Source organism: Lampetra planeri, chromosome 71 (assembly GCF_965212315.1).
Source record: "Lampetra planeri chromosome 71, kcLamPlan1.2.h2, whole genome shotgun sequence".
Taxonomy (NCBI): Eukaryota; Metazoa; Chordata; class Hyperoartia; order Petromyzontiformes; family Petromyzontidae; genus Lampetra; species Lampetra planeri.
This window is the reverse complement of record NC_136176.1, coordinates 1,372,778-1,392,455: the sequence shown is the minus strand read 5'-3', so window position 1 is coordinate 1,392,455 and position 19,678 is coordinate 1,372,778. Positions and strand designations below refer to the sequence as shown.

Genomic DNA, 19,678 nt, shown 5'->3' with positions numbered 1-19,678 from the left:
CCTTGGGACTATGCCTTCCAAAAGGTCATGTAGTACATCTGGTGGGTACCCAGACTCAAAATGAAAGTGATTTAATTTATCAGTCAATGGACACGACCGCTTTACGCCAAAGCAATGAGTAACATTTGGATTTTCTCTCAGTTTGCACATGCAAACTATGTTCCTTCTTCGTCCGAGGTGGAAACACTCCGGTCCGCACTTCGTGTGTCTGGTACTCTGAAGAATGTCCAAGACAAAATCTACAGATGTACGGCCCCGTGAAACTTTCAACTAGTCCACTGATAGAATGTGCACCGAGATTGTCAGCTACAACACAATGTACTGTCCCTTTAATGTGTTTTCCAACACTGGAAATGAAAATCCCTTCCTGTTCTAGAATGACAAGATCCTTCAAGAGTGGTTCCAAAACTGCTCTGTATTCAAACTGTTTGACATCAACAGCTTTGCAAAGTAAAGCTAGGTGTATTGACGTTACGGCAGATTGCAACTTTGTTGGAACATTTGCCAAAACCCAATAAACAGCTGTTATTTTGTGTTTTTTTCTCTCGAAGTTCCTAGTGGGTTACACACCTCAAAGTCGTCAACGTAAAGGATTATAGACAGTCTTGTTTCTTCCCCAGCATAAAATACATTTTTCTTGAAGGATTTTCCATCAAAAATGTACTTCATATATCCAGTACTATTTGATTTTCTGGATAAAATTATTTCTGCAATGTCTTTATTCTTCAGGACTTCCTGCAAAGTCTGGAGAATAGGCACTATTGAAAGGTCTTGTTCTTTTCAGTATCAATAATATATTCAATGCTATCAACACACTGGAAATGCACCTTAAAATACTTTCTTCTCTTAAAAGCCGAACCAAGTGGACCACCTGCTCCAAGTGCTGTACTAATGGGATGGAAGTTGCACAACTGCTCTGACAATTCAGTTACGTTGGTTTGGTCAACAATGCATTTATTCACCTTCAATGTTGAATCTAGTATGTTACTAACAACTGCAACTGATACTGAAGATGAAATGAACTGAAGGTCTTCAACCAAGGCATCAATGCACTTCACTGAGGCATTATAGATGGTTTCTAGCTTCAGCAGAAGTAAGCCAATTCTTTGAAGAACTAAGTATGATGCACTTTCCTGATCACAATCTAAACTAGTGCCCTCACCATCACTGGCCTCTGGTAAATCAGAATGGTCAACAGTCTGATTATGGCGACTCTCATACACGTCTTTCTTAAAATCACTCAAAGAATAGGATGTGTCTTCTGCTTTTGTGTTTTAGAAATGTATTGTATATATGTCTGAAAGCTGCATCCTTCAAATACGATTTCCAATATGCTGAAAGTAGTCCTTCTCTATAGAACAACAAGCATTGCAAACTAAACACTTAAAAGCAGAGATGTTTCCTGACCGTAGACTTTCTTCATCTGAATGGTATCTGGATAAATGTGTGCGAAGGGCACTCTGCGTTTTAAATGTGCAAGGGCAACTGTCATATAGGCATGGCTGGGATTGCCCACGACCAAATGTTGCGTGTTGTCTGTAATGCTTTAGTAGATTTCCCTTTGTGGCAGACAAAGACTTGCAAATCTTACACTTCCATTCCATAAGCAAAAACCTGAGGCAGAAAAAGGTCCATGTATCAGATGCAAGGCCACCAGGTCTCTAATCACATGAGGACAATAGAATCACATTTACAAGATAATTCTTTATTATTTTTAACATTAAAATTTTCATGCTCAAATTTAGCACATCAACTTCTTGTCACTCACATCATCTAGCTAGCTAGCAACTACACAACAAGCTAGCCACAACGTAAATGTGACGCTAACTGACTGGTGGCAAGCTAGCTAACGTTAGCATACTGTACGTACATCAACACCAAGATATAATGTACTGGAAGTGTAACGGCAGGTACAGGACTTTTGGTTCGGTACGCGCTGTGATCCGAATGAATATAGTTGAGTTTTAATCACGCACGTTACTTTTTCGTGTGCGGAACAAAAATTATAGTCTCGTGCTTTTAGTCGAATCAGACTGACTTCCAAAGGCCTAACGTTGTGCTAGTTAATTCTGATATACGTTACAGCCAGTTAAATTGGCATGCTGGTAACATGCAGTAACATAAAACAATGTTCAACTGCTACCACACCTTTGTTAAAAAAATGTTCGCTAAAATAATAAAACATGTCTTACCTTTGGGAGAACGGCGGTCCCTGAAACGTGTCTGTGGAAGAAGATGGTTGACATGCACGTGGCGCGACAAAATGCCTCGAGTTGTGGCGGGAGTGTAACGTTATTAAATTCAAAAACCTCCCGATTAGTAAAATTAATCAATTTTTTGCATTTTTGACTTTCCTGATAAAATACAATTAAATTCTACTTAGTTATTGATGGCTGATTTTATTCGAACAAAACTGAGTAAAATACAATTAATAACTAATAGAAATGTGTTGAATTCAGCTCAATGTGATTCCAAACTACACATAGTCATTATTTTTATGTATAGGCTACTCTTATATATTTACTAAACATTAATTAACCCCAGTCTCGGTTTTTACAGTGTAATATGCGAACTCTTATGCTAAGAATTGTCATTCCAGTACTCCTGGAAATGTCCTACTCATTGATCCGTACAATCAGAGGCGTAGCTAGGGGGGGTACATGTGTCCCCGGGCGCCAAGGTAAAGGGGCGCCAAAATGAGGCTTACAACATTACATTATACCTTATTGCGGCGGGCGCGGCAGCCTGAAACTACAGCACAAATCAACATCTCAACCTAAAAGTTTATATATCCCGCCACACACAGCCTACATGTCATGTAATTACATTTTGGTACGCGCGCCTATTAAGAACTTACATAGAAGAACGTCCCAAACAACAGACAGGCGCAGTCTTTCAGCCTTAGTCACTGGCCTGTTTTTTGGTGGCGGAAACTACGACGGCCTGAAACACGCTGGAGTGCACGATCACAAGCTGTTAAAGCTATCTATGAAGGACTGGATGAACTAGTAGGGCTGCTAGACAAATTATCGGAGGACGTAACTATGACGCCTGAAACCAGAAGTGATGCAGAACAGTTGCAGGCATGCGTATTAAATTTTTACTTCATAGTTTTATTACATTTCTGGAATGTCATTCTTGGAAAAAAAATTCGTGTTCAGAAGCGCTTACAGGATCCTACTATGAATTTCAAGGAAGCAGCAACTGATCTTGAATCTTTGGAGCATGAATTTGTCAAGCTTCGTGATGATTTGAGCCAAGTTGCTGTAGAAAACGCCAAAACAAGATGCACAGCCTGGGGGATCGATGTGGACAGACGAATTAGGCGACGTCGGAAGATGCCAGGAGAACTGGCAAGAGATGCAGGACTTTCAGCAGAAGAAGAAATTGTGCGCGTTATGAAGAGCGTATTTTATCGACTTCAACAGGAGATGTCAACACGGTTTTTACGACTAAAAGACCTGCACACAAAATTTGGATTTCTGCTGGACGTCAAAACTCTTCTATCCGACACAGATGTCGATGCAATTCGTCGAAATTGCACAGATTTTGGAAATTTCTATGACACCGACATCAATAGCTACGAACTTTTCACAAAATTGGAGATTGCAAAATGCTGCTCAGTAACCGGAATGAAGTTCTACCAGTAACTCCTTTGGATCTTCTTGGTTTTATTGTGTTTTATGGAGACGACATATTTCCGAATTTCACTGCAAATATTAAACAACTACGCTGGTTTGGTCTTCTGCGTGCGTGTCTGGACGTTTATTTATTTATTTACGGGCCCACCCAGACAGCTCACTCTGATTCGATAAAAATAAAACAGCCGGAAGAGAGCGAAAGCTCACTTTGATTCGATAAAAATAAATAAATAAAACAGCCGCCTGAGAGCGAAAGCATAGGTCTGGCAAGGTCTGCGCTGCAGTGGTGCAGTGCACTGTGGGTGCACACCCTGCGCTGTGTGAGTGTGGTGTGTATGCAAGTGTGCGAATGGTAGTTACGCTAATATTACGTTTATTTATGTAAAAAATGGGTGCTGCGTGCTGCGATTAGTGGAGTCCCCAAACAACTTTACCTTACGAGTAGGCAGGGGTCGCTATACAGTGAGTCTTAGCGGACTGAGCTGGCAGCTTCACCTGCCGGGACCACGGCCAGTTGCGTAGCGCCCCCAAAAGTTTCGCCCATGGGTCAATACCCCCATGGGGCAACCCAGCTGACTGTTTGATGGGTACAATGGGTACTTTTTGGTTTATCCGGCTTATTACCATTATTATGTATTGACGTTGATCACGTCTCCATGGACGGCATGCTGCTGCTGGTAAGGGCATGTGTTGCATAATATGCGGCATGTGTCCGCGTATCATGTTTGCCACGGATGCAGTTGGCGTTACTGTACATTTATGTTTTGGAGTGCCAATCCCATGCACTTTGAAATGTAATAAACTGTCTACAAAGGTTGCAGCCCGGCCCCCGCCGCTGTCACTCTCTGGCCGTTGCACAAGCCATATCGGAATTTGCGACATGCTAAAACAATGAGTACAGTGTGACACCACCCGGGTAACTCCCGGGATCAAAATGGGCATTGGAAAGTGATCGCTTTATTGACATGATTATGGTACTACCACAGGGTATTGTGAACGGTTCAGGAGGAGGAGAGGTCTGGATTTGTAAGTCTCACAGTACCGGTAAGAAGCGCCGGGTGGGGGATGCCCTCCACTGGGGTACAAATTCTGTCATTATTAGTGTAGAGGTGTAATTGTGTAGATGTGTAGAGGTGTAATTGTGTAGATGTATGGGCACGGATGGGAAACAAACACAAGGGGCGGGGTTAGGGCTGTACACGGAGGAGGTGCTCGCACCGACGTCCGCACCTACATCCCCCACGGGCCCCTCCCGGGGGCCGAGTGCTATAAAAGGTGGTGAGCCGGAGAGCTCGAGGTCGAGTGTTAGCTTTAACCAGCGAAGAGTGAAGACCAGCTAGAATAGGCCCCGGAGCTCCCCTGGCTCGCTGTCCTTGTCAGGACCGACCAGGGCAAGCCGGTGGCGTGGCCCCGAGAGCCCAGACTGACGTTCTTATAAGAGCCGGTCTGGAGACTCAGGATGCCGGGATCCCAGCTTGACCAGGGCTGGGATAGGTAGCCTCCCCTAGCTCCGTAGTGGAGGACTCGGGCGTAGGTTAGCGGGGTTAGACGTTGTGTCTCCCTGATAGACGAGTGAAGGGGACGATACCCCTTCAAGAGTTGTGTGTACCCGTTACTGTACACGAGTTGGTATTAATAAATAAGTGTGCCTCCGACCCCGTCGTCAAAGCCTCCTGAATACTTACTACATTAGTATACGATCATGCAATGTTTCTATCTGCAAGCTGTCATAACTGAAACGATCCCCGTTATTGTTCGATTGAGAAATGGAGTGACCCACACCTCTGATACCATATGTGAGGAACCCAAAAATCTGATGCATGCGTAAAACACCCACAATGGGAATACGTAAACGTAAAAACACCAGCAAAATATATTTTAATATAAGAAAAAAATAGGTGGCCCCATAGCGGATCTGTCTGTATGTGTACATACAGATGGAGGATGCAGGGGCCAACCTGTGTGCGATCGGAACGGTGCAATTGCTGACCAATGTCACAGTGGATGGCGCACACGCTGACGCACACCTGAGCTGTGTCTTTGCGTTGCAAGGGCATGGTACATGGTGGTGCGTTACGAATACAATAAAACAAACCGCTGGAAGCAGCCATGCGAGCAGGCTACCTTGAGAGCGATTGCGAATGGGTAGCGTGTCTGGAAGAAGCCTCGCTCTTTCAGATGCCGTACCAGCTTCGTCAACTCTTCGCTACGATTCTGCTGTATTCCATGCCAGCAGATACAAAACCTCTCTGGGATAAATTCTACGACGAATTGGCTCGCCATTACGAGTACCAGTACCGCCAGCTGACCAACAAAGAAGAAATGGTCAATCTTCTTGGTTCTTTCGGTAAAGTCACGTAGAAGGGAAGTAAGAAAATAATAAAAATAAAACATAATAAAATAATTCTCACGACGTTTTGGCCACAACGCAAGCAGCCGTCCTCAGGTGAAAACCAGGTCTGTCGAGGTGACAGCGTCTGAATGAAACAGCACACGTGCTTGGAGCATATATATAAGCTGGGTTGGAAGGGGGGGAAAGGGCGCCTTGACAAAAGAATTTGCATATCAAGATGAATTTAGCATCTTTATGGGAAATGCAGGTATGTGATTAGTACTACTTATGCCCGTGCATTATGCAGGATTAGCAGCATCAAAGGGAGGGGATATGGGAAATGCAGGTATGTGATTAGTACTACTTATACCCGTGCATTATGCAGGATTAGCAGCATCAAAGAAAATAAAAGAAATGGTAAAGTTCAAGACCCTTCACAGCCTCCACGAGTTCCTCACGGCAGGTGGGATGGCTATGTCGGACTTTGACGACCTCCCGCAGCTTTGCGAGTACCCACACTTGGTCTTGGACTCGCTGCTTGAGAACAACCATATCCGCCGCGAATTGGACACGAAGGACTTCCCATTTCGACTTCGGCGCAAACAGTTCCCCATTGTCCCAGCCTTCACGATGACCATCAACAAGGCGCAAGGGCAAACTGTTCACAACCTGGGATTATATCTACCAACGCCATGCTTCTCGCACGATCAACTGTACGTGGCACTATCGCGAGTCACGGCAAGATTCAACATCAAGGCGCTTATTGAGGGACCTGACGACGAGGAGGAAGACGGAGTGTACACGAAGAATATCGTGTATCGCCAGATATTTGAATAAGTTGCATTCTATATTTGAATAAGTTGCATTATTGAATATTGTCGATTGAGCGTCTCATTAAAATACATATAACCTCACAAAATAAACATAAAACCATCACCAAAACATGTATATTGTGCCCAGCCACTTTCAACTCCCCACCAACCAGGCATATACACACCGCCCGCGAAGCGGGCGGCGACTGCTAGTTTTATTAACAATAGCAGTTTCAATTGCAAGCTGTGAGCGGTCGTTCAGCAAATTGAAACTTATTTGGTCGTATTTGCGTGCTTCAATGGGACAAGATCGTCTCAGCGATCTTGCTCTTCTTAGCGTTGAAAGAGAAACATTGGAAAAAACAGATGTTGATTACGTGATTAACCAGTTTGCGACAGTGAAATCAAGAAAAAATAATCTTTTGTAGACTGTCAACCAGTCTACGACAGTGACTGAGTGAGCCATGTAATATAATTTCTATAAATTTGCTTCTTTAAATACAATGTTTCATTAAAATTTAAATTGTTATTCCTTATTCGATGTAATAGGAAAATGTGATTAAATGGGGGGGCGCCAATTTTATAGTTCGTCCCCGGGCGCAAAATATCCTAGCTACGCCTCTGCGTACAATTAGCCCTCAATGGTTACGTTTATTAACTGGATAACAGAACAATTGGCTAATTCCTCAGAGTAAAGCGACCATACACCCTGATAGGAAAAAGTCCTTAAGAATCTGTTACAGTATTCATACGAACAGTAGTAAAGAAACATGTGCCCAAGGCCAAAGTAGTTTTCAATGAATTCATTGGTAAGATTATGCATTTGGTCGAAATGCCCTGGAACAATAGCGTGTGCCTGTTTGCCTAATAGATGCTTATCAATTGGCTAATGGGCTTGAATTGATCCGTGGGCAAGATTCCGTGATCAAAAGAAATAAATCTCAACACAATAGTATTCCTGTGAGTGTGTAGATTCATAACATCGATGCTAATAAATGTTTAGCGTCAATTAATGTATTGCTAAAGCTATGCAATTAACGAACCGATTGACTAAAATACTTCTATATATACGACCATATTCAAGCAGCTCAATGGACCGAACAATGTTTTCCATGATCAGCTAATAGTTAACGCACCACCTTAGAATGGCCCTTTTCGAAACAAAGATCACTTTTGGAGCAATCTTATTAGTCCCGATTTGTGTGTTGTGTGTGTGGGTGTATTCTCTTCGTGCTCAACTCTTTGAGTGAAGCCGGCGCCGAGGTGGGGCTTTCCTTGTACCGAGAATACCTCGGTTCGCTTGCCTCCTGGGCGATAAGTCGTGTGTGTGTGTGTGGGCGTGTCATACACACGGCGCTCTCTCTTGATAGCAGCTCCAAGCTTCTCCACTGCTGGATGATTGTTGAGTCTGCACGATGATTGCCTTTGGCGGTGCCCGATATCGCTCGCAGCTCGTCCGCTGGTCGCCAGCGCTGACACTTAGGGGTTAATTTTCGAAGGCCGTAAACGAAAAGTTAATGCATTTGGGTGTGCATAAAACATTGGCGACGTTGAAAAGGACTTTTACAGGCCCGGGATGTAGAGTGATGTCCTCCTGATTAGAGGTTGTGTCGATTGTGCGCGTCGGAAATCTCCTGACACGCGACCGCAGATTCCGTCACAGTACATTGTTGTGTCACGGCTGAATGAATTTGTGGCCCTGGACAATTTGGGTCCCTTCCCGGTCTCCCAGAGATGGCACAAGTACCTCCTCGTGGGGGTCGAATATTTGACTTGTTGGCCTATGGCCTGGCCCTTGGTTGACCAGTCAACTGCGTCTATAGCCGACGCCTTTGTGAATGGCTATGTCCTGGATAAGGGGGCCCCGGAGCAACTGCTCACGGATCAGGGTATGAATTTCTCCTTCAAATTGCTCCAGGATGTGTGTGAGTCTTTGGGCAGGCGGAAAATACGCACCGCACCGTATCATCCGCAGAGTGACGGGATGGTTGAGCGGTTGCATAGAACCCTCACCGCTATGCCAGGAAGTGACTGGCGGACAGTCGGATTGGGATCTGCACTTCCCGGGGGTCCTTGCTGCATACAGACTTGCTCCCCATGCCTCGACAGGTTTCTCACCGTTTTATTTGATGTATGGGAGGGAACCCGAACCCCTTGTGCAAGTTGAGTTGGGACTGAGCCCCCTGAGGAAAGGTTCAGCAGTGCTTGACCCCATATTGAAAACACTGGAGCAGCTGCGGTTGGGCCGTGAAGCCGCTCGGGTCAACTTGGCCCGCAGACAGGCCTGTAACGAGCGGCTGAAGGGTCATGAAGGGCCCGGAATACCGTGGCAAGTGGGGGACAAGGCTTGGCGACATTGCCTCCAGGTGCCTGTGGGCATATCCCCGAAACTGTACCGTCCCTGTCATGGGTCGGTGGAGGTCATTGAGGTTTGGCGGTCACAGTGTGTGTGTATCCGTTTGGGCCGGCGGTACTGGTTTGTGCATCCTTTACGGTTAAAAACATACGTTCTGTCCGGTCCGGTCGATTCATCCCCACATCCCTGCCGGCCGGTGTCTGATGTGTCTGGTACGCCAACCGGCAAGCCTAAAGTAACAGACCGTGAGGAGGAATGTTCTGTACTGCCTGCAGGGCTGGATGATCTAAAGACCACGGACGGAGCCTTGCGGACTCCCTCATCGGACACTCATCACACTCAAGCAGACCCGTCTCTACCTGCGGGGATGGGCCTGCTGCACATACCCATTCGCGACGCGTTTTTCGTTAATTCCCCATTCCCTTGTTCTTGCTATTTTTCATGGTCACTGCTTATGATTGTCTTGTAGTTAGGGGTCGGTCATTGGTCACTATAGAGTTGTGTTTATGGGTTGTCACGTTGCGTGCGCACAAGGGATGTATATTACAGCCAGGATGGCTGCGTTTTTGTTCGTGGGGGGGGGGGATGTAGTGTGGTAAAATACGTGGTGCGCACTGCTGCCCGAGGGCAACCGAGGACAGGCCGGTGCGCGTGTGCAAAGTAAGGTTGCATTTGCAAACCGCCACCTCTTTATCGGGAGAGCAGACGGGTCGGTCCGGGGTTATACCGGAGGTGTCGCCTTGGAGACGTGCGATAAGGAGTGATTGATGGCCTGACAGGTGCCAGCCGGTCGGGCCCTAAAGAGACACAAGGGAGCAGCTGGATAATTGGGAGGAGGATATAAGGGGTGTGTGAGGGTGGAGCGGGATTCGGGTTCTGGGACCAAGGTGAAGACAACTCGCCGCTGCCGCTCAAGCTAGGGACAGCCTCAACCCTCACGAATCGACGGGCGGGTGATGGTTGATTTCCCCCGCCCGGATCGGACGAGTGAGTGGGTCTGAGGAAACGTAGGCGAGGCCAGCGGCGCAGAGGGAGAGTAGCTGTGTGCAAGCTCTGAGCGAAGCTTCTGTGTGAGCGATGCCTCTGTGTGAGCTCTGCTGTGTTCAAGCTCTGTGTGAGCACGACTGTGTGCAAGCTGTGTGAGCTGCTGTCTGTGTGCGGAGCTGTGTGTGTGGAGCTGCTGAGAGGAAGAGATGCTGCAGGCAGGTCAGCGAGGTGTAAAGTAGATAGGGGAAGTTGGTAAACAAAGTGACCGTATAGACCAGGGGTCTGCAACCTTTAAGACATAAAGAGCCACTTGGACCTGTTTCCGAAGGAAAACATAAACTGGGAGCCGCAAAACCATTGCAACTATTAAAACAAATATAACACTGCATATATTGTTTCTTACCTTATTGCTATATACAGGATCGTGCAGTCAGCTGTCAATCTGAATAAAAAAAGGACTTTTTCACTTAACAATGTAAAATATATTTTTGCAAATTAATAGCTAAATTACCTGGTTAATGGGATTTTTGCTCCTGAACCTCAGTGCACAGTGTCTGCACATCAGGGCTGTAAGACGTCACCTTCATTTTCACACAGGCTTGCAAGCTGTCATCTGTGAGGCGTGATCGATGTTTGTTTTTAATATAGTTCATGTTGGAGAAGACCTGCTCACATACATATGTGGAGCCGAAGATCGACAGGACTCCAAATGCATACTTTTTCATGTTTATATAAGTGTTGGGGATGGCATTCCATGTTTCGAATACAAGTTTGTCCTGTTTGGGAAGGTTTTCAATATCACTCCATTTATGATTCTGAGCCAGAATGGCCTTCTGACGGGCAACATCCTCAAGAGTAGCGGTCAAGCATTTGAACTTGGACACCCATATATCTTTGTCGGCTATATCGGCCAGTTCCATCTCAAGATCAGGTTGACTTACACCTGCAAATGCAGTCATATTCAATAGGGATGGATCGATCGCCAGGGGAGTGACAGGGAAGGATAATGTCGTTTTTTCCTCTCTGAACTCACAGAATCGTTTCCCAAACGAACTTTGCATTGTGGTGATTGCAGACTTGAAATATTCCAAATTTATCGTATCATGACTTTGTTTGAACTCTCTCAAAGAGGGAAAGTGAGACAGTGTACCTCTCTGTAAATCTTTGACAAACACTGTCAACTTGCGCTCGAATGCCAAAACCTCCTCCAGCATGTGCAGGGCTGTGCCTCCTTTCCCCTGAAGGGTTGTATTTAGCGTGTTTAGATGTGCTGTCATGTCTACCATAAAATGTAATTTTTCCAGCCACTCTGGCTGTTCCAGCTCAGCAAAGGTGAGCTCTTTGCTGCCCAGGAAGGTTTTTACTTCTTCCAAACATGTGACAAAGCAACGGCAACGTTATTGCCTGTCACCGGGCGGGCAGTGTGGAGCTGAGCGGCGACCTGTCAGCAGCGGCAACGCCAGAGCAGGTGTCACAGTGCGCCTCCTCCCCTCGCTAGCATCCGCCCCGGAGCCGCGGTCAAGGTTCAAAAGAGCCGCATGCGGCTCCGGAGCCGCAGGTTGCCGACCCCTGGTATAGACAGAGATAGGAGTGCCTATAACTGGTACGAGAGAGAGTAATATAGTGTAAGCAGGTGACTTGGAACAACGTGTCCGACTGAGTGATTCTACACGACACTACATTAATTTGGGAAGAGGCATATAAGCATTCATTCCACTGTTATATTAATATTTGCATTTATGTGGTTCTTGCTTAAATGCCTCAGCAACTCAGTTTTGTTTCATATATCATCACAAACACTCGAAGAGCACCCCCAAGTGGCAGCTGCCTATGTGTGGCATAAGGTGACCCTGCTCGAGCCTGCATGTGGGCATGAGTCTGTCATTAGCGGGCGATAATTGATGTGTTATCTCCATTGTGTAATTTCCGGATAATGTTTGGAATTATCCAAATATTGACCATGACCCCAACATGCAATGACCTATGCGTTTTGAATGACACAATAGTATGTTTTACATCCACTGTTAAGCAGACGGTGCATATTTTGTATAATGTTACTGGAGTAGCCAGGGGTGCCTGTCGGATTTGAACCTTGAACCTCTGTAATAAATAGAGAATGTGCTACCACTTGGCTTCCCTTAATCTGAGTGTAGACATACTAGCCTGAATGTTTCTAACCGTAGCAGATGTTCAATTTAGAGGGGTCCACGTTTCACATGCCTACGGAAGGGAGGCCATTACTGTGGCCGAGAAGAACCGAAGCTTCATGCGGAGTGACAGACCAGGTAGCTTCCACACAGCATAGCGCAGCCGATGAAATGATAATGCCGCCCGACTGATTCGGACCACCCACACAGTGTACACACGCAGTGTCACCCACAAGGTGTACACACACAGTGTACCCGCACAGTATACAAACATCCTGTACACACACTGTAACAAAAACAACAACCGCCATTCGTCACTAAGTGTTAATGAGCCCGGCACATTATCATAATTTATTCATATTATTGGTTCTTTCGGTGAAGTCACGTAGGAGGGAAATAATAAAATAATACAAGTAACATTCTCGACGTTTCGGCCACAACACAAGCAGCCGTCCTCAGGTGAAGAAGAGACCTGTCGGAAATAATAGCGTCTCAATGAACGCTGCGAAGCTTGGCAGCCTCTTTCCAGCTGGGTGAGAGGAGCAGAGCGCCTTGACAAAGCAGTTTTGGTAGTCATTATATAGTGTAGTGGATACCAAGTTACTTAATGTTCATAGCTCAGCTTATTGGAGAGTATATTGAGTACATTGATTATATTGATGTAGTTTATATTTAGTTGTTTTCACGTCGGTTTATTGTATGGTAGTCGGGTAGTTGCAGTTCTTTAGCGTCAATATGCTAAATTACTCTGTTGATATGTAAACTCCTTTGTCAATGCACTCTGCTCCTCCAACCCAGCTGAAAAGACGCTGCCAAGCTTAGCAGCGTTCATTGAGACGCTGTTTTTCCGACAGCTCTCTTCTTCACCTGAGGACGGCTGCTTGTGTTGTGGCCGAAACGTAGAGAATTAAATATTTATCATTTTATTATTTCCCTTTTACTTGATTTTACCGAAAGAACCAATAATATGAATCCCTGCAGTCACGAAAGCTTTAAATCGAAATATAATTTATTCAGTTACACTGCTGCTCGCTCGGGGAGGGGATTGTGTGAACCCCGCAAGTGACGTCATGTCACCTCCTGCTGCCGCATGACGTCACGACATACCAGGAAGCTTATGCTCTGCGCACGCTCCGCGCTCGGAGATCCGTTGTGAGAAGTTTACATCGTGGAGGTTGTTGTGGTGGTTGTTGTGGTTGTTTTTGTTGTGAACCCAGGTAGAGCCTGGCTCCTTCTCGTAGTGATATCAATTGAGTAGCAGCGAGTATGGAATCGATGTCCAGGTTGGAACATTACAACGCGGGGCCTAGCCATGCGGGGCTTTGCTTCCTGCCCTCGCCTGATTGCATTTGCTTTTATTCTCTGCTTAAGTTTAATTTGTCTTCACCTGGCTCACTACTTTGAAACTTTGTTTTTACTTTAAATATTTCTACGTTTTATTTTACCAGGCATAGTCCACTTGAGCTACACCGCTCGTTTTCAGAAGCGACCTGCCCACAACACATGGGGGGCTTTTCAACGTGTGGAAATGTTTATCGGTCAAATACTCTTAACGCGTGGTAATGTTGACTCTAAATGTGCAGGGAAAACCGCAGGATCCGGAGGAAAGTCCACGTGACCACGGAGAGAGAGAGAGAGATACGCAAACTCCAAATATACAGCCATAATACAGGTTTGTTTGGGCTACATCGCCTAAATGAATAAATGTGCCGTTAACCCCGCCACCATCCGACAGCCAATTAGTAAGGGTTTGTCACGTAAACAGAACGTGGCCAATGCGTCACTAGTACAGCACTAGTGTGTAGTGTAGTGTATAGTGTATTGTATAGTAGTGTATAATAGTGCAGCATATCGGTGTGTTGAAGAGCCAAGCCACAACATTTACCATCTGAGTACAACGTTTTGACAGTAATTACAACCAGCTTCATCAGACAGCCAAATGTTGTGGCTTGGCTCTGGGAATATAAATCGGCTCACTGGGTTAATAGCGCAGCACGCTGCACTACCGCTCCCCACTCACACACAAACTTTATCGGAAGTATAGTATCCAGTAATAACTAAGTTTCCCGGCTTAGCTCAGGTCTCAGTAATCAAACATTAAGAGTAATGTCTTGCCATGCTGGCTTTATTATAATTATTTAATTCTGCCAATGAAGTCTGTAAATCTGCGTATATTGTCACGGTTTTGTGGTTGTGTTATACAATAGCAGGGCTTGTTTGTTGCATAATGAGGACAGCTTTTAAATATGTTGCCCTTGGAGAGCTTCAGGATAGACAATGTTGGATGTTTTGCCATCTGGTGGTGTTTGTACAATTTGGTTCCCAAAAAAACGTTCACATGCACAAAGTTTGCTTCATATAGATTTTCCCATATTTTGTTTTGCAAGTTTTTTTGTGTATGGTTTCTCAATGTTCATTTCAATTGTTTAATTTTTTTATTTTTATTTTACCTCATGCCAGTATATAGGTAAGGCTTAAGTATTGAATATCGCACTTTTGGCTTTGCGAGGCACTTTCCCAGATCGTAACCTCTATATTCAAGGGGCTGAGGAGTGCCGATTTTCAGCAGAAACTAGATATCTGCTTTATTGATGTAATTAAGGCATATAGTACCATATAGAGGCTTGGGGCTTTGGGTTCTTTGTTTTTTATGTCTCTGCCTCTGCTCACATTCTTTGATGATTTTTATGATTTTGGGAAAGCCCGTCTCAAGCTGCGTGACCAGGAGTCGGAGTCATTTCCTGTTCAACTTGACTTGTGACAGAAATTCACTTTGGCCCCATGCATTACATTACAGAGCATCTTCAATAATTGTCGTTTGAGAAGCTCTCAATGGCCATATAAATAAATTGCATTTGTTACGGTTAAAATTATACGCGCATCGATGCCTGGTTATAGTTAAGGGATCGTTCCCTGGTCAACCATGTTATATCTGCTGATGGTCTGGTAATGGCTACTCAATGACATGGGGTTAGAGAATTCTAGATTTGAAGCTTTCGTGACTGCAATGATTCATATTCTTAGGTTTTTTCGGTAAAGTCACGTAGGTAAAAACATTAAAAAGTAAAATAAAAATAAAAATCACGACGTTTCGGAGGCAACACAAGCTTCCGTCTTCAGGTGGTACCGTCACAGCCACGACAGCTGTATCAAGTAAATGAGAGATTGCGGGAGTTACCACTGCGTTTATATAATGGTTGGAGAAGGTGGTGGGGCAAGGGCCGCATACTTATTATTAATATGGTAATGTGAGGCTTGAGACTAAGAATAGACTGCATAACAAAGGCTGAGCCTTTGTTATGGAGAGGTGCGGTTTGTGACTCAACCTGTAACAAGAAGACCACCACTAAACATGGTAAAACAGTAATGGTTGTCTGTCAAATAAGATTGGCAAATAAGTGTAGTTAAATCTTTTTTGCATGGTTAATCACATCTTTCCAATGATTACTCAGTTTGTAACCGTCATCACGGTTGAAATTATGTCTGTGTTTGTATATTTGTATGGCTTCGTGTACAAACCTGATGACATCCTCGTCAGCTTTGATGTAGTATCTTTGTTCACCAAAGTCCCAGTACCGGACACCCTAACAATAATTGAGGACTTAGTCCAACATGGATTGAATTCTGATGTACCTGCGCTGGTTAGGCATTGCCTCACCAACACTTATTTTACCCCCTTGTCACCAGTTATAGCCAACTTGTTCATGGAAAAGTTTGAATCAGACGCCATCCAGACATCCACCCTGCGTCCTTCCTTGTGGAAGAGGTATGTGGACGACACTTTCGTCATCTGGCCACATGGCCTCCCAGCATTGAACCACTTCTTGGACCACATCAATTCTAGACACCCATCCATCAGATTCACCATGGAAGTGGAGAAAGACGGTAAACTACCATTCTTGGATATTCTGTTTGAGAGGAGGCCTGACGGATCCTTGGGACATTCTGTCTACAGGAAAGCCACCCGCACAGATTCCTACTTGAAACCGGATTCCCACCACCACCCATCTCAAAAGAATTCTCTCATCAAAACGCTATACCACAGAGCCCATGGCATTGCTGACCAACACCAACATCGGGCCCTCAGGATGAACGGATACTCTGACCGCACTATCCGCCAAGCTGTCTCTCCCACCATACAGAAACAGCCACATGAAACTCCGACCAAAACTATCACGTTGCCATACATAGCAGGCGTGACCAAAAAGATCTCCAAAATTCTAAACAAACATAATATCCAATCCGATTCAGTACAGTGCATAAAATCCGTGATTTGATTCCATCTGTGAAGGATGTCATTCCTGACTTACAGTATCCTGGAGTCTACAAATTGAGTTGCATTTGTGGTGATTGCTACATTGGAGAAACTAAACGTCATGTTTCTGATCGTGTCCGCGAGCACAAGTCAGATCTGAAACACGGCAGAACTGATTCTTCGGCCGTTGCCGATCATTGCTACAACTCGGTGGGCTCTCATGAAATTGTATTTTCCAAGACCAAGGTTCTCTGCAAACCTCCTGGCTACCATCAAAGGTTTGTACACGAAGCCATACAAATATACAAACACAGACATAATTTCAACCGTGATGACGGTTACAAACCGAGTAATCATTGGAAAGATGTGATTAACCATGCAAAAAAGATTTAACTACACTTATTTGCCAATCTTATTTGACAGACAACCATTACTGTTTTAGTGGTGGTCTTCTTGTTACAGGTTGAGTCACAAACCGCACCTCTCCATAACAAAGGCTCAGCCTTTGTTATGCAGTCTATTCTTAGTCTCAAGCCTCACCTTACCATATTAATAATAAGTATGCGGCCCTTGCCCCACCACCTTCTCCAACCATTATATAAACGCAGTGGTAACTCCCGCAATCTCTCATTTACTTGATACAGCTGTCGTGGCTGTGACGGTACCACCTGAAGACGGAAGCTTGTGTTGCCTCCGAAACGTCGTGATTTTTATTTTTATTTTATTTTACTTTTGAATGTTTTTACCTACGTGGGTTAGAGAATCTTGTTCTGTGGCTGGATAATTCCATCATGAAATGGGGCCTTTCGTATGTTCCACAAAAATAAATCACCTGCCTGGGAATTTGATTTCATACAACACTGTACCTGCTCAACTCTCCATGAGTAATCAGGCAGTTCTAAAAGTGGTGGAGGAGTTCCCATACCTGGTTAATGTGTTCACGACCAGCTCTGGTTTGGCAGCCAAAGTCTCACTTAAAATTTGTCGAGCAGCATTCTTTCATTAGACTGTGTAACACTGCGTGGAAGCTGCCTGGACTTTTGCTCCATACAAAGCTGTGAGTGTCCATCGCCAAGGTCTAGTCTGTCTGAGACCATCCCCTCTCCCTGTCATATTGGCATCGCACCCGCCTCTCACCCTTCGTCCTGTGGTGGGCGCACAGGACGGTGCCACGCAGCCATTCCGGGTTGAGCCCAAATGGGTTTTGTGGGTCACCTAGCCACCAGGCATCGTTCCATGAGTGATATCAATAAATAATATCTGTAACGAGGCCCCCCAATAGACTGCCCTTGGAACTCTATCGGGCACGTCCCACTGAGGGAAGTCCCCGGGGCCCGGGCCAGGACATGCTGGTGAGAATATGTTTCTTGGCTGGCTTGGGAATGCCTGGGAATTCCCCAGGAAGATCCAGAGTCTGTCGCCAGGGAAAGGGAGGTCTGGACTGCCCTACTCAATGTGCTGCCGCCACAACCCTCACCAAGACAAAGAGGATTTAGAAATAAACAAACGAACAAAGCTGTGAGTCTTCTTGGCCACAGATATTACTCCTTTATCTGTGGATGAAAAATATTAACTTATTTAAAGGACTGTCTGTTCTGGCTTATAATTAAGACTGGCCAGCCTATGATCCCCTCTATTGAACCAAACAAGATTGTATTAGAACCTTACAGATCCCTAAAATATCAGTACAGAATATAATCAGCGAGTCTCTTTGGCAGGCCAAGCTGCATTGGTTGGGTCATTAATCCCGCATAAACAGACAGCATGCTCAAGCATCTTCTGTTAGTCCAGGTGTTACGAGATAAACAAGCATGGTATTGGCTTGAGAAGAGATTGGAGGATGTGGAGGTGATCAGACCTGCTGATGACTGGTACCAGGAGTGTCATGATCGGCCTCTGTGGAGGAGGCCCGTGATATATGCTGCGGGGCAGTTGGAGATATTTGCTCTGCAACAACAGTGAGTTCGGAGGAGCAATGCTCACTTGAATGGGTGGAATGCTGGGTGTCTAAAATGCAGCAAGACAGTGGGAAGCACAGCTGCTGCATCTGTCAATCATCTCAGTCATTCATCCCTTGACACCTGGATCATTCCCATGACCTGCTGACAAGTGATCCACACTTACATGGCATTCATGTGAAATGTATGTGTCGTGAGTTCAACTGAGTCGCAGATGTACACTTGGAGGCAACACATTTACTTAACACCAACACACGGGGTAACTGCCCCTTAACAGAATAACAACCTGTGGTGGTGACCACCAGGCTAACTGCACTAATTACAATGTAACGAGCTACTACGGACCGGGACCACGGCTCGGGTCCAGTTCCACGTGTTGTAGACTTGGTGAAACTTAGACGAAGGTTTCTTCAGATTGAACAACAACGCCGGTTCCTCTGGGGGACCCGGCTTATATTCTCTGCGGTGTGGCTGGCTCCGCCTTTGGCCACGACCACCTTCCAGTATCGAGCAGGATCTGGACCCCGACCACGTGACCACCCCAAACCGCCACTTTGGGCCCCTTTGTGCCCTTTCGGGTCAACCAGAGTGCCATGGCCTTTTGTAACCTCATTCCTACGGCCGGCACTCCCACACCCTATCCTGTAGGGCCGGCACTGCATGCCAAGCGTGGTGCCATCCTGCGCTATCAGTCAGCGCTCACCGAGCCAGTCTAGGGCCAGTACTACACCCACCATCGTGGTATCCGCGATGTCGTTACACCGCACGCCGTGTTTCTCTAGGGCCGGCACTACACAGTGACATCCCGCGATGTCACTACATCTATAAGAGTTCATTTATGTGGGGAGCGGTGGCGTAGTTATTACACTGTGTAACAAAAAAAAATGTTGTTCCTGGGTAGTGTTATTTCCTAATTGCCTATGCCTCAAAAGTACAGAAAATGCTATTCCCCACAAACTTTGCTTTTGTGACTAGGACAGTGATATTTTGAAATGTACCTATTTTCAATGATAAAACGGGCGAATTTGTGTCTTTTCGTTCATGTAAAGTCCTGGTCACAAAAGCAAAGTTTGTGGGGGATAATAGCGATTTTCTATACTTTTTAGGCATAAGCAATAAAAAAATAACACTTTGTACGCAGGAACAAAAATTGTGTTACATAGTATTATGATTGTATTATGAAATCAATA

General features: G+C 45.3%; 1 long non-coding RNA gene across 2 annotated transcripts; it reads left to right on the top strand.

Moving 5' to 3' along the window:
- Positions 1-13,355: 13,355 nt before the first annotated feature.
- On the top strand, positions 13,356-16,808 carry LOC144737546 (uncharacterized). Of its 2 annotated transcripts, none has more exons than XR_013589024.1 (4): positions 13,356-13,558; positions 13,859-13,947; positions 15,963-16,041; positions 16,685-16,808. It is a non-coding gene; the product is annotated as an uncharacterized LOC144737546 (long non-coding RNA). The 2 variants fall into 2 exon arrangements; XR_013589023.1 differs by having other exon boundaries at positions 16,231-16,808.
- The last annotated feature ends 2,870 nt before the right edge of the window (positions 16,809-19,678 follow it).